Below are 16,605 nucleotides of genomic sequence, written 5' to 3'. Positions count from 1 at the left end.
TCTTAAACGATACCGGTGTATTTTTAAGAATAATTTTATACGAATTGGTATACGAATTAGTATCAGTTATGCTGATGTAATATTCTGTTGCGGTGTAATAAATTACACGCGCTGCGGATTATTCTCATTTGGTTAGTTTTCGTCGAGCTGGGAACGCACTATGAGAAAGTAAATCAAATTTTTAGTTTTTTTTTAAGTAAAACGTTTGTTCTTTCATCGGAGAAGACTCAACAGAGATTGGGATGTATCTAACGTATCTTAGTATTTAAGAATGTTTTTAAAGAATATTTTATAACGACTAAATCAATTTTATAGAATTTTAAGTCGAGTTTCATTTGTATACATTTTATACAATGGACTTCGACCAGGAAATTATTATATCGATAGTTGAGATACTTAAGGGTACGTACCAAAAACAGTTTTAATATATTATCTACACATAAATAAATAATAATAATAATAATAATAATAATAACCACGCGAGGTCGTGTAAATATAGAAATCACCGACTGCACGAACCCGAGCAGTAAGATTTCTATTCCACGAATCGATCTTTTTTCTTCGCTCGAAGTCGAGTCTCGCACCGTTCGATAGTAGTCAACGAAAATTAATACCAATGGAAATAAAAATACTGATAATTTTCAATACACGTTCGTGCAAGTAACACCGATACTCGGTTTTCACGATAAAAATGAATTCAACCGCGATCTTACTCGAGCTACTTTTACTCGCGTGTAATTACGAGTGTATTTAAAAATATTCGAACTTGTTTTTATCGAGAAACGCCCACCGACGGATAATACATTCGCGAACACGCAACGATAAAACTAAAAAAAAAACCCCCAGTAAATTTGAAAAAAAAGAAGAAAAAAAATGAAAATTTGTTCAATTTCCTATTTATCGAAAAACCGTTCGATGGCGAATCGATCGTGGGAATCAGTGTTCGTCCAATAATTATTCTAATCTAAACGAAACGGAGAACCTCGACAATTCCGATACGGTGCAATGTCCTGTCGTTCTTTTCGCTCTAGATGTAGATTTAAACGTGCGCGTATTTTATTTCGTAGTCTCGTTACGGTAATCGCCACGCTGGGTATTGTGTTACTGGTTCGCGACCGAGAAAAACACCAAGCCAAAAAAAAAAAAGAAAAGGATCGAAGACAGGAGCAGCTCGACGTTTCCTCGGTAAACTTAAGAATCGTTACGTAACCCAGACCTTACCGGTGCATTATCGTTGCATTTCTAAGCGTGCACAATTTCCTTCGCGAAAACGCTGCCCGGCTGAATAGCACCACCGCGGAAGTTCTTTGTGGCGAAGATTGCGTCGTTCGAGCGAACGCCGTTTAAATAAATCGACGTAAAAATATTGATTAAGGCGCCGGGCTGACTCGTTATCTCTCGATTCAATTCCACGAACGGTTCTCCTGCTCGCTTTCGTATGCCACGACCCTTGACACCGGTTTTTGTAGCGGACCTTTTGCCACACGATAACCGTACGCTTGCATATGCACTCGGTTCGATACTTTTCTTTTTTTTTTTTTTCATTTTTAAATACACTTATATCGATAATCGGAGCTATCGATAGTCTGTAACTTTGGAATATTTTGTCGAAGATGTTTCCAAAGCTGTGAATCCTCGCGTAGCGAGTGTTCTACCTAGACGAAGTCGTTCGATGTTCGTTTGGAGTCGAACGCAATTCAATTATAGCAAATAATAGGTTCTTATTGCAGAGAGATACATACCAATAGCACGACGGAGCTATCGATAACCCGAAACTTTGGAATATTTTATCAACAATGTTTCCAAAGCTGTGAATCCTCGCGTAGCGAGTGTTCCACCGAGACGAAGTCGTTTGGAGTCAAATACGATTCAATTGTAGCAATAATAGGTTTTTATTGCAGAAAGGTACACGTTAGTAGCAAGACGGAGCTATCGATAGCGAGAAACTTTGGAATATTTTGTCGAAGATGTTTCCAAAGCTGTGAATCCTCACATAGTGAGTGTTCCATCGAGACGAAGTCGTTCGATGTTCGTTTGGAGTCGAACGCAATTCAATTATAGCAATAATAGATTTTATTGGAGAAAGATACACGTTAGTAGCAAGACGGAGCTATCGATAGCCTAACTTTAGAATATTTTCTCAACAATGTTTCCAAAGTTGTGAATCCTCGCGTAGCAAGTGTTCTATCTAGACGAAGTCGTTTGGAGTCAAATACGATTCAATTGTAGCAATAATAGATTTTATTGCAGAAAGATACACGTTAGTAGCAAGAAGGAGCTATCGATAGCTGGAAACTTTGGAATATTTTGTCGAAGATGTTTCCAAAGCTGTGAATCCTCGCGTAGCGAGTGTTCCACCGAAACGAAGTCGTTTGGAGTCAAATACGATATTCAATTATAGCAATAATAGGCTTTTATTGCACAGAGATACACATCAATAGCACGACGGAGCTATCGATAGCCTGTAACTTTGGAATATTTTCTCGAAGATGTTTCCAAAGCTGTGAATCCTCACATAGCGAGTGTTCCATCGAGACGAAGTCGTTTGGAGTTAAACACGATTCAATTATAGCAATAATAGATTTTATTGCAGAAAGATACACGTTAGTAGCAAGACGGAGCTATCGATAGCTGGAAACTTTGGAATATTTTGTCGAAGATGTTTCCAAAGCTGTGAATCCTCACATAGCGAATGTTCTACCTAGACGAAGTCGTTCGATGTTCGTTTGGAGTTAAACACGATTCAATTATAACAATAATACGCCTTTATTGCAGAGAGATACTCACCAGTAGCACAACGAAGCATTCGAGGAGAGAAACATGACTAATACGAAGAGTCAGCGTCAGCTGTCGTGTAAATTCAACGATAAAAGAATAAAATTACGCTTTTATTGAACTTAACCTTGATTAGATGCAGGATAGTTGCAGATGCGCGATAATTGTTAGTTTGTACGTTGGAATGCTGTTTGGGTCGGAATTTGCGCCGAGAAGGAAATATATTGAACGTTGATTCTTCATTTGGTATATTTCTAGCATTGTTTTAATATATTGAGTTGTTTTCCAAAATGGAGAATATGTAATTTAATCAAATATTTACACGCTCTAAAAATATCGTGTTTCATTTTTACTCCAAAAAAAAAAACAAATGAAATTACTTTCCAAACAACCAAATTCTATTTACTATTAAATTACCGAATAGAATACTAACAATATTACTAAACAGAATTTTTACTTTTCAGAATCTTTATTTGTTTATCCTCATCGGTACTTATACGAGAACTTTCATTAAACAAGTTCTATTTCAATTGTTTCTATCCCTGATCTCGAATCGTTCGTGTTTAGATATTTCTTAAAAGAATTTTACATAATAATTAATTACAAACGTAAACGTTCCGATGATTTTACAAGACATTTCGGTGTCATTCTCCTTCAGTGTCTTGACGATTAATTTAACAAGAGTCTCGTTTTAAAAACAAGTTCGAGACTCTTCTATCCACTACCTAATATAATAACAAATTGTACAGTCATACAAACAATAAATCGAAGTGAAATTTAAGTGGATATATTTCTTGCACGAAATTGACCAGTGGCGATTTTGTATAATATATACACGGTGTTCACGGTTAATTAATCGTTACTTTTTATCCATCTTAATTCGATAGGTGATAGTCTGATAATTGCAGATGCGTGATAATCGATAGTTTATACGTTGGAATAGTTTTTTGGGTCAGAATTTGCGTTCTAAAGCAACAGTGTTGGACACTTTCGTGACGACGATGCGAGTTGTTCATTTAAGGTTGAATGCAATAATATTATGTTGATGATTTCCAATGTCGGACTAAATGATGGAGCAGTTGTAGCACGAGGTCGTCTGGTTGTCTTTTTGTTCTTATAGATTCTTAAATTTTTCAAGAGATTCTACACATGTAACATTACGACTCTTACTTAACAACTTTGCAATTTTTTTAATTAGCTAATTTTCAAAGCAACGAGATTCGATCGATTTTGATCTCATCTAACAATTTTTCTCAAGTCGTTTGTCAATGTGTCTTAAATTGAATGCATCAATGTTGCGGATAAATGAAAAATTACAAGTTTGCTTCTAATCACTGCTGACTAACTAATAACAGGAAACGACAGAATGGAAAATATATTAAGTGTTCTTTGTCTGACTAACAATAATATCAGCTCGTGTTTACATTTTTTTCTAATTCCCTTTTGTACACTATACGAACTAAAAGCTTAGCTATGTTTATTTTAGATGTGTTCAATACGTAGGGTATGTAAAATGTATGCATTCTTTTTTTAATTATGCGAAATATTCAAATACGTCGAACCGTACGCGTTAGAATTCTCGTTGAATAATCAGGGAATTAAAGTTTCGTTCCGAAACACAGCACGCATTATTAATTTAGAATTGAATGCAATCGTATTAGGTCATCGTGCGATGGTTGCATCTAAATATACCGTAAGATTTTTGAGTCTACTTATCAATAATTGGAGTTGTCTATGACCTGTGAGTTATCGATACACGGAATGTACTGTTCGTTCGAAGACGTTGAAAAATCACGATTAACATGTAGACATTAGGTTGTTGCATATGGAACAACCGATTACACAAACGTGGAAAGTTTTTTACGATGCGATAACTAAAAAATATTGCCAGATGGTACTTCTCGTGTATCAATTTGAAGCTAAAGCTTGCTGAAAACTACACGATTTATATATTTCTATAATTGTTTTAATATACAATGGGAAATTGTGCAGCCATAGAAACAACGAATAGAAATAAAATTTAAGTAGATATATTTCTTGCTCGAAATTAAACAGTGTACAATATATATATACAATTGGCTTTAAATATTTCATCTAAAAAATTTGTAGCTCCAATATAAACGTATGCGATAAAATGATCGATAAAATATAGATTTCTTTAATAATGAAATAAATTCGCTTCACAATCGTCAAAGTGCATTTGATTGCACTATTGAGTCTGTTAGATTGCACTATTGATCGATAAATAATATTCTCAATAAAACTGTAGTCGTTGAAAATTTTATTAAGCATTTCATCTGCAACAACGTAATTTAAATTTGCGTTCAGAGAAACAGTACAACCTGTTAATTGAAAGTTCAACGTAATCCTGGTAGGTGACCGTACGATAATTGCATCTAATTATTGAACAAATCGTTGAACAAGTTTTTAGACCACTTATCAACAATCGTGACTATTGATTCTCGTTCGATTGAGACACGTAATTTTTGTTCTCGTAGTTTAAAAAAAAAAATCCATCCGCAACGCTGAAACACAGTGCGCACTGTTGATCGAGAGACCAATGCAATCCTCTTAGGAGACCATGTGATAATTGCATCTAATTATACTGTAGCGGCACATTTAAGCCTACTTATCCATAATTAGAGTTACGAACAACCTACGAGTTATTGAACCGTAGGACGAACTATTAATTTTAAAGCGCTACTAATTTCGACGCGATAATTACATCCGTGTACGTTTCGTAGCTGGCTTGTAAATCAGCTTATCGACGAGCGAGGCCAACAGTTGGTGTATATATATTTTCGTTACACGAAACTCTCGCGAAGTTATTAAAACACGGTACGACGCCATCAATTCCGGGACACAACAACTCTCGACAATTACTGTCAGCCAAGTAGGATTAAACTCGTCGCATGGCGAGTGGATTGGATCGAAACGGGCCGCGGGTTTAGAATTTTCCACGTTTATTATCGTCCATCTCGGATTCCTGCGGCGGGCCTGATCACTCGCGGACAATTTCTACGCAAGAAAGTAAATAGCACGACGCTGGTAGAAAGTAGAACGTTTGAAAGAAGAGCCGGGGATTTCACTTACAAAAAGCATAACGTAATCCCGCTTGCAAACCTTTCGAACGGGCGGACGAAGTCAATGAAAAGTGAAATCCACGACGGAGTCGATTTTTCTTATAAATTAGAAAGTATTTGGGGGTATTGTTCGCGTTGGAAATATTTTGCGCGTTTCGTTTGGAAACCGGTCGAGTAGGACGGTCTTCTAAACTTCCAGTATACCGAGACGCGGCACAGTGATTGGCTCTCGGTTGATAAACAACGATGGATCGAACCTTCGCAAGGGAATTCGTAAAATAACGAGACCACGGTGACTCACGGGTCAACGGAAGAGCGGTCATCCTTGGTCGTATTTATACGCATCGATTACAGGTACCGAACGATGACTTTCGAAACCGCACAATGGAAACGTTCGCGGGCGATTGAACCGACCAACAAAGCACAGTGCGCGGGCGAGACCCGAGAAACGCTCGGTCGCTAGGAACAATATCGAACGAATCTTCGAGCGACGAAACAGTGTGTCGCGGGATCGTGAAAATTCAGTAAACGACGCTTCGTGGACTTACCGAGTGTTCCGCTGGCGTGTATCCGACAGATTCAAACGAGCCGCGCGCTACTCATGCCCACGGGAGAATTCGCGAACAAGCAATGGACCGAGTCGCGAACGAACGAGAAGCACAACAGGGGAGAAAAAAAAACAGAAAATGTCTAAATTGGGTGACGCGAGCCACTCGACGGCTCGTGGTGGACTGATCGCCGCGCGCGTTGATTAACCGAATGAAACCGAAGCGAGAGACCAGGACAAGCTTGGAAGCGGCGAACGCTATCGGAGCGAGCCGAGCGCGAACGATCTCGGCCGAATCGACTGGCGGAACCAGTCGTGGGAGTCGGGAATCGGTGCTGGTAGATTATTCGGTGGAACGAGAAGGAGGCCTGATAGGTGGTGGTACCAGCCACGGTCGAGACCGTGGTCCTCTGTCCTCGTCCACTTTCGTTCGCGTTTGCAATTGACTGCCATTGATGATGTCCTACGAGGAAGGTCTCCGGATATCCTTCGTTCGCAATCACCCATTCACGCACACTTGTCGTTCTCGCGAAACCACGCCGAAGCGTTAACGAGAATCGATTGGCGGGGCAAGTCGTGGGAGTTGGGAATCGGTGCCGGTGGTATTATTCGGTGGAAGAAGGCCCGATAGGTGGTGGTACCAGCCACGGTCGAGACAGTGGTCTTCGTCCACTTTCGTTCGTGTTTGCAATTGGCTACCATTGACGGTGTCCTACGAGGAACCTCTCCGGATATCCTTCGTTCCAAGTTACCCATTCACGCCCACTTGTTCTCGCGAAACCACGCCGTAGCGTTAACGAGGATCGTTAAAACTGTCGCCGAATAAACGATGTAGGTCGAAATGTGACCAGATTGTACCGAAGATTGGTACGAGGACACTGGACCGAATATAACAGACGGAATGTTGGAGCGATCGGCGATCGTAGATGATTCGATAGAACGAGAAGGGATAGGAGGATGGCGGTACCAGCCACGACCGAGACCGAAGCTGTCCGTCCTCTTCTGTCGCAGCTCATCGAGAGCGAAGGATAGCGTTTTCTTGCGACGAGATACATTTATATTGGAACTAAATAGCGGCCCGGCATTGTTTTCGTTACGGGAGCTTGCTACGTTCCCTTTAACCCCTTCAGAGATTAATTCGCGAGTCTGCGCGTTACGTTCTTTTCGATATTGTTACCGATGTTATTGTTACAGATGTACCAATGATACGGTACAGCCATTTACCAATCTACATTTTAAAGAAGCTATAATTTTTCAGAACATAAAATTGTAACTTCTATAAAAAAAACTTTCTTATCGCAAAATGTATATGCAATTTGTCCTTGTTTCGAATAAAATAAGTCTAGAGGAGACACATTGGAACTATTTGGGTTGGTGTGAAAGAAGTGAGGATTAATTATAGTACTCGTAATATTATAAATATTTATAATCACATGTACCAATGTTACGGTACAGCCATTTACCAATTTACATTTTAAAGAAGCAACAATTTGTCAGAACATAACAAATTGAAACTTCTTTAAAAAGCTGTTTAACTTTTAATAGGTTATTGTTCTTTTTATAGCTACAGTTCAACTGTAATTTTCTTTTACCGAATTCTTTTTCTTCCTTCCCTTTGATTTGTTTTATATAAAAAAATATGTACTCCTTTCTCTGCGTCTCACGTATTTGCACTACAATCTTTCCTTATTTTCCTTCAAGTCTATACAATTTAATGTTTTATTACTTAAAGAGCTGAGGGTCAAAACGTTTGAATAAATATTTCTCAAACTTAAGTCTGTACAAACTACTCTTTCATACTTATTAAAACAAATCCACGTTTCTCAACTCCATGGACTATTTCACTCGCGAATTAATCGCGATCTCGATTAATTCGATCATCTCAGGATCGAATATATACAATGTTATCGATCGATCGGTAAAAACCTCTAGGTATCGCGTCCATTAAAAGTTTTCAAACGAACAGACACGAAAATTGTCCACTTCCGAGGTTTAATGAAACCGAGAGAAATTTAGGACGAGACATCGCGACAGGATGCTCGCGCTATATCCGTGCGTGTATGCAACACGCGTCGGTCTATCCAGCGAACTCGTCTTTCCTTGTTTGCTGTTGGAAACACGGTAGCCACGAACGAACCAACGAACGCAATCCTCGACGCGTGAGAAAATAATGCCGAATTACAAAACCGTCGTGCGCGAGTACGAAAGCAACCAAGTTCTGTTCGATGCAACAGGAACGTTAAGTTTTCATGTGAACGCGTGCCGGTCGTACAATGAGAAATTCTTGATTTTCCCTTGGCGAGGTTCTTACGCGTTGCACTTGTTAAGGCTGACCGAGTTCTGGCCTTAGATCACAGAGCAAAACGTCGGTTCTGGTATCGCCAGACGCGAGTACCAACGCTATGAATACTGTATACAGTTTGATGATTCGAGAAACTGGGCTAACCTTACCGAGCGAAGATAGAGCGAATTGTTAGCGGGAAATGTTGTTTCTACAATCATTGCGCGCGAATCTTAATTCTTTCGATTCGCGCTGCAACCGTATACGTACGTAACACCATATTTAGAATTATTGGCTTGTTCGGAGAGTAGTTTCTTCTTTTCGGTGGAAATGAAACACGATTTTTTTAGAATGTATAAACATTTTATTAAATTATACATTCTCCAGTTTGGAAAACGAAATTACTTTTTGAACAACCTAATCATTTGAACGAAACGATGCAGTACTAAAGTATCCCTGGTTAAATGATTTTTGCAAACTCTACATTTATTTTTTTCGTAATTAATCGTTCGTTTATAGTAACTTTCGACTCGTGAATTTTATTAGGTTGTTTATTAGGAAAGTGATTTCGTATTTCAGAATGGAGAACGTATAATTTAATGAAATGTTTGTACATTCTAAAAAAATCCACAGAAAAACGACTTTCCGAACAACTTAATATAGAATAAAATTTTGGTATATTTTCGTAAGTATAATTATATATATATTAGATCTTTTTAGTTTTGAATAAATACTTCTGGTGTACAGCACAGTAGAGCTTAGTCACACGAAATAATTTCTCTCCGGTTGGTTGATAAGAAATCGTCATTTTTTATGTTTACTATATTCATCGCGAGCGAGCCATGAACTCGACAGTCCTACGCGAAAACGATAGCGCGCGTAAATACAGAGGAATTTTGAATCTCGGGAACAGTTCGAGCACAATTTCGATATTCTCGAGATAATTCGAGTCAATGACTAAATCCTCCAAGCTCTGTTCGCAATTAAAATTTTCTTTGATAACGCGAAACATGAATTTTCAATCTCATCAACCGCTGTGACGTGGATAGACAAATTCGTTCGGTGTCTGATTACTATGTAATCGGTTCGTTCAATTTACGGAATTTCCAAAGAACAGACGTAATAACGACGTGATGGCACGAGGCAACACCGAATCGTGAGATACAATATTATCGAATAAAAAAAAAAGAAGAAGAAGAAGAAGAAAAAAAAAGAAATAATGGTCTTTAAACACGAAATTGTTATGTTTTCCTCGTTGCAGATGTGTACGAACGTCATCAACGTGAATGTGAACGTGAAACAAGCGGACAGGTTTTAGGTATGATTCAGCATCGATGGAAAACCGGTTTTTTTCGCATATGCCTTCTCATTCATTATACGATCGAATAGCAAAGGGACACGATTGCACAATTTTTGTTTTGATACATCTGCCTTCGACAAACGTCAATTCCACGTTGGTTTCTCATCCGTGTACGTTCGATGGATTGTTAAGTGCACTGTTCTTCGTACATATTTGCATAATTGTAAAATGTTGGATAAATACGAACCGAAGGGTACAATCGTGGGAGATTTTTTGAACCGAAACAATCGAGGAAGATTCTACGCAAAGTAATCGAAGAAAATAAAAAATAATCGAAGAAAATAAAAAGTAATCGAAGAAAATAAAAAATAATCGAAAGAAAATAAAAAAATAATCGAAAGAGAGTAAAAAATAATCGAAAGAAAATAAAAAGTAATCGAAGAAAATAAAAAATAATCGAAAGAAAATAAATCGAGATCGTGGAATAATATTTGTTTTTCGTACGAGTCTTTGTTTCGAAAGAAATTAACATTGAAACTGCTCGGGACGTGTGCACGTACTTTGATTTAACGGATTTCACTGTAACTGTCTAACGCGTGTCTGCACAGTATCTGCAGATAATAATAAACAGTAACTTATGTATAATTCACTTTACATACCATGCGTGTAAACACGATAGTGGCATACGGAAAGATCGATCACGTTGAACTTATCAATTGCGTGCGTGCATATATCACGCACCTTCGGAACTAATTTTTCAAACAATAAACTCTCGCGTAAAGAAAACTTTATTCTACCCTTTCGGTTTATTTTTCGATTTACAATCATTTTCTTGTCGATTGTACCACGTGTTACGCTACTCTGTATATTAGTTGTTAAACTTTTCGATGTATCTTCGGAACTAATTTTTAAAACACTAAAATCTCATGTAAAAAAAACTTTATTCTACCCTTTCGGTTTGTTTTTTGATTTACAATCATTTTCTTGTCGATTGTACCACGTGTTACGCTACTCTGTATATTAGTTGTTAAACTTTTCGATGTATCTTCGGAACTAATTTTTAAAACACTAAAATCTCATGTAAAAAAAACTTTATTCTACCCTTTCGGTTTGTTTTTTGATTTACAATCATTTTCTTGTCGATTGTACCACGTGTTACGCTACCCTGTGTATTAATTATTAAACTTTTCGATGTATCTTCGGAATTAATTTTTCAAACAATAAAGTCTCGCGTAAAGAAACTTTATTCTACCCTTTCGGTTTGTTTTTCAATATAGAATCATTTTCTTGTTAATTGTACTACGTGTTACGCTACTCTGTATATTAGTTGTTAAACTTTTCGATGTATCTTCGGAACTAATTTTTAAAACAATAAAGTCTCGCGTAAAGAAAACTTTATTCTACGTTTTCGGTTTATTTTTTGATTTACAATCATTTTCTTGTCGATTGTACCACCTGTTACACTACCTTGTGTATTAGTTGTTAAACTTTTCGATGTATCTTCGGAACTAATTTTTAAAACAAAAAATCTCGCGTAAAGAAACTTTATTCTACCCTTTCGGTTTATTTTTCGATTTACAATCATTTTCTTGTTAATTATACCACGTGTTACGCTACCCTGTATATTAGTTGTTAAACTTTTCGATTTATCTTCTTTTATCGTTCTCCAAGTCGCTCGACCGTAAAATTATGAAAGGAATATTTAAATCTAAATAAAAAGTGTAATAGCTGGACGAAGAGTGATGTTTGCGAGACTCTTGAAAGTAATTACATCGAGTTTCTCAAATCCGTGCGTGCTTATTCTCGGAGGCTTGGTGAACAGTTGAAATGTATGTTTATAATCACTCTCTGAAAGTTTGCATACATTTCGTGGAGCGTTGGTGATTCATTACAGATAAATATGGAGCTAGAGCGATATTATAAGTGGAACGCGTCTCGATTCCGGCCATGCCTTGGCAACGACCTGAGTGGTGCATCTCGGTGCATTGTAAGAAGAAAGACGGATCAGTCCTAGCAGAAAATATAAACAGTGTCTAGTAACATTTGTCAATTACAAACTTGCAATTCCTTCCACGACTAATTTTTCTTTCCCCTGCAATACCTCATCTACACGAAAACTCGATAATTCGAACGAATGATATTTGAATGCATCAAGAATCAAATTGAGCGAACCGATATGTACAAAAATACTGTAAAACATTAACCATATTATACGAATTAAAATTATACGTCACAAAGATCACGAAAATGAAAAATTAGAAACGTTACCAAAAATTTGTCCAACCTCCAGAGATCTGTTATCTTTGAAACAGTAATTTCAAGAAATTACAATGTTGTAAATATTTAAACTGTCCTGCTGATCAAAATACGAAAGAAACAATATCCACTCGTTGGAAAAATGGTTATTGTCTAAACACTTTTTAAACCTTCAACTCCATAAAATCATCATAAACGTAACGAGCTCACCGTTACGATTTCATTTTATCGTGTATTGGCAATTATTAGTACTAATTTTGTCTAATCGTTATCTATCATTAATTCATTAACATTCATTTATTATAATTAATTTTTACGCGGTAAAGATAATTTTAAACAGTTCGTCATTCACTTTCCCTCGTGTTTCTTCTGTCCTTTTATTCGTCTTTGTCGATCTCTCAAGGTTGGAACAGCTCTTGGTAACGTTTTTAATTTGCATTTTCTATGCATCTTCTATTGACCTTCTGTCTATGTAAAAAGGTCTGCGCGATTTTATCAACGATCGAACAGTGTTCTTGATCGCAGGTGCCAGATATTTCGGCCAATAGGACTCGACAGAAATCCGTGCACGCTGGTATGCACTTGCAGCAATTTTCTCAACACGAGCGATCTTTTTGGAACTTTCTCGAGTTCCGGTTTCACTGCTGCTCGGACAATGCTCAATAGCGAACTCGTCGTGGACGGTGGATACGCGCGAAAGCAGGGAAAGTGTATCTCGATTCACTATACTTGACATACATGCATATTAGTGAGCATAAGCGGTACGTATACACGGCTGGTATCACGCTACAGAGATGAGGGAACGAGTTTCGAGGAATACGAATTTTATATCGCTCGATGTACATATGTCCATCGAGGACATCCGAGAAGGTGGAGAATATTGTCTGGAAAATATCGTTTCGAGTTGTTCCTCGAATAACAGAATTTTTTCCTATTTGCGCGATGGAAGGAACTAACTCGGCTTGGTTTTGTTCTCGGTTTTGAATGCAAGAGAAATCTATTCTTTTTGTTTTCAGTGATGGAAGATTATTCTACGATCTCGTGCGTACGAGAAAAGAAGACTTCTTTTGGGGAAAGAAAAGGAAGGATACTGTAATATTTTTTATCGACGAGAAATTGAAACTTTTCACCATTTTATAGAATATGTAAATCATTATATTAATTTACGAGGAAATTAATTTTCACTGAAAATCGAGAAACATATCAATATCAAACTTTTACTTTGATTTTCGATCAATATTTATTTCTGTAGGCTAATCAATCATTTATAATGCATAAATAAGATGCGTGTTGTAACATTAATATTCAATACGTGTATCAATATTAATAACAATCGTGTGGAGAAACAAACATTCACAGAAGCTGTTCGCCTTCACAGATTTCGCAATATCTTGATGTTTATTCATCATAATTATTAACAATCGTCATCGAATCATACTTTCGATAACTATTGACGATATTTTAGTATTGATAATGACTTAAAAGCCACCAGTTTGTCGAAATATTCGATTAGATCGAACAAAGACAATCGAGAAACGTGGAACAAGAAATTGTCAAATTTCTCGGAAAATTCTCGAAAAACGAGAAACAAGAAATTATCAATTATCATTCGAATTATATTTTTCGAAAAGTCGAATATAAAATTTGAAAACTCACTTTCGAGAATAAATGAGCTTTTCAATATTAGACCTAGTTTCTTGAGAAACGAGAAACAAGAAATTGTCAAATTTTTCGAGAAATTTTCAAGAAACGAGAGAAACAAGAAATTTTAAAATTTCTCGAGAAATTCTCGAAAAACGAGAAACAAGAAATTGTCAATTATAATTCGAATTATATTTTTCGAAAAGTCGATTTAAAATTTGAAAACTTATTTTATAGAATAAATGAAAAATAATGAGCTCACAGTATTAGACCTAGTTTCTCGAGAAACGAGGAACAAGAAATTGTCAAATTTCTCGAGAAATTCTCGAAAAACGAGAAACAAGAAATTTGTCAATTATCATTCGAATTATATTTTTCGAAAAGTCGATTTAAAATTTGAAAACTCATTTTCGAGAATAAATGAGTTTCGCAATATTAGACCTAGTTGCTCGAGAAACAAGAAACAAGAAATTGTCAAATTTCTCGAGAAACGAGAAACAAGAAATTGTCAAATTTCTCGAGAAACGAGAAACAAGAATTTGTCAAATTTCTCGAGAAACAAGAAATGATCAAATATCTCGAGGAATCCTCGAGAAGAAACACTAGCAGCCACTTACCGCAGTCCAGATCCTTACAATGCAATGGAATGGAGTAGTGTCTTGCGTATTCGACCTCGATGAGTCAAACACGTCGAGAGGACTAGTTGTTCCAGAACGAACACCCTGACGGAGGATGGTTGCTAGAAATCGAATAGCACACCTCGCGATCCTCGTATCGAAACGACGATAAGCGATAAACTTGCAAACCTACGAGTACTGTGCACGAAACACGACAAAACGACCATAGTCCAGAATACAAGAAGTAGTATACAAGAGGGACGTTATGGCACCGTCAGTGTGACGAGTACTATGCCTTTGACGATGCTCTCTCGATCGTGCAAAAGTTGCATCATCGCAAGAATTTTATTAGATAAAAGATCTATTTTATTACCATATAAATAGTATATTAAAAATATACCATTACCAGTCTCCTTCGAGAGATAGTAGATGTCTTTGTAAATGTTCTCTGGCGTTAAAGAAAAGAAAATGGAGGACGAGTTCCAAGCCCGCGCGACTCACTAACGATTATTATTGCGGAAAAGGGAAGAGTCCGCAGAATGGAATTGATAGATACGCGACGTATAATTTCTACGTCGACGATACACGAACGAAGGTTATCGAGAACACAGACGACCATTTCCGCAAAGGATTGTTCCACGTCTGTAATCGTGACTGTGCACGGGTCTTGAAACTATTCCATACAGAAAAGATTAATTAAGAAAAATCTCTCATTTAACGTTTAACTATAAACACACTGATTACACGTCCGATGAAATAATTGTTACACAATTGGTAGGCGAAGTGTACATTTTGCTCGATCGAATACACGAAGTGGGGGGGATTTTTGTTTACTATACGAACACCTTTTCAATTTTGCGTGACTGAAGAAGAAAAAATAAAAAGTAACTCTTGTCTATTGTACTTGATCTTTTCATTTCAAATTCGAGGGTAAGTATTAAACGTTTTTTATCCATCGAACTAAATTATACTTTAAAATAGTATTTCTTGGTAATATTTCATTTCGTATCGTCTCTACCAAATCTATTTCGAACCTAAATCAACGATGCTGATTATACGATTACGTTTTCGTTGATAATGATATTTACTTGCCAGAGAAGCAACAAAAAGCTGTTTCTATTCTTAAATGATAACAACGTACCACGAAGATGCTATAGAAGAAATTCAATCCCCATAAAATAATAAAAAATACCTCTCGTCTACTGTACTTAACCTTTTCATTTCAAATTTGAGGGTAAATATTAAATACTTCTTATCCACCGAACTAAATTGTACTTTTAAATGATACTTTTTCGTAATAACATTTCATTTTGTACCGTCTCTACCAAATCTATCTCAAACCTAATTCAACAACACTGAATATACAATTACGGTTTCGTTGACAACATTTACTTGCTAGAGAAGTAACAAAAAGCTATTTCTCTGCTTAAACGATAACAATGGACCACGAAGATACTACAGAAGAAATTCAATCTCCATAAAATAATAAAAAATATCTCTCATCTATTGTACTTAACCTTTTCATTTCAAATTCAAGAGTAAATATTAAATGCTTCTTATCCACCGAACTAAATAATACTTTAAAATTGTACTTCTTCGTAATAACATTTCTACCAAATCTACTTCAAACCTAATTCAACAACACTGAATATACAATTACAGTTTCGTTAACAACATTTACTTACCAGAGAAGCAACGAAAAGCTCTTCCTCTACTCAAATGATAACATCAGACCACGAAGATCCCACAGAAAAAATTCAATCGCGTAAACGCTTTCGATTCGGCACCATTGGTTAAATATACTCAAAGATCGTTAGAGACCAATTCCGCAAAGCGCTCTATTGTGCTTCGATATCTCGTACAATTCCTGTATCCGTGAAGATAAAACGAGCAACGTTACCGTGTTTACATTCGCTCGTTTCGCAACGCGGTAGCTCGTTGAACAACCGATTTGGTACAAGATCGCGAATCTTTGTTCCATTAAACGCAACCCCTGCGCGTGATACAGCTGTACGCGTAGTATCAATCGCGAGGAAGTCGAGAGAGTAATTAACGCGCGAACGCGATTTCCGTGTCTGTAACGGGCGAGACGCCGATTCTGGACA

General features: G+C 36.9%; 1 protein-coding gene across 4 annotated transcripts in view; it reads right to left on the bottom strand.

Annotated features, from left to right (window-relative positions):
- LOC143154381 (PTB domain-containing engulfment adapter protein 1) overlaps positions 1-16,605 on the bottom strand; it is a 52,142-nt gene that overhangs the window by 28,065 nt on the left and 7,472 nt on the right. Inside the window, exon 1 of one of the 4 annotated variants that reach the window (XM_076326516.1) lies at positions 6,407-6,634. The exons of 2 other annotated variants lie outside the window; for them this stretch is intronic. The gene's annotated coding sequence lies outside the window, so the exon portion shown is untranslated. Of the gene's footprint in view, positions 1-6,406; positions 6,635-16,605 lie in introns of those variants that run through there. One more of the 4 variants, XM_076326520.1, reaches the window with a different exon arrangement.

Source organism: Ptiloglossa arizonensis, chromosome 14 (genome assembly GCF_051014685.1).
Source record: "Ptiloglossa arizonensis isolate GNS036 chromosome 14, iyPtiAriz1_principal, whole genome shotgun sequence".
Lineage (NCBI taxonomy): Eukaryota > Metazoa > Arthropoda > Insecta > Hymenoptera > Colletidae > Ptiloglossa > Ptiloglossa arizonensis.
This window is presented reverse-complemented; position numbering and strand designations above follow the sequence as displayed.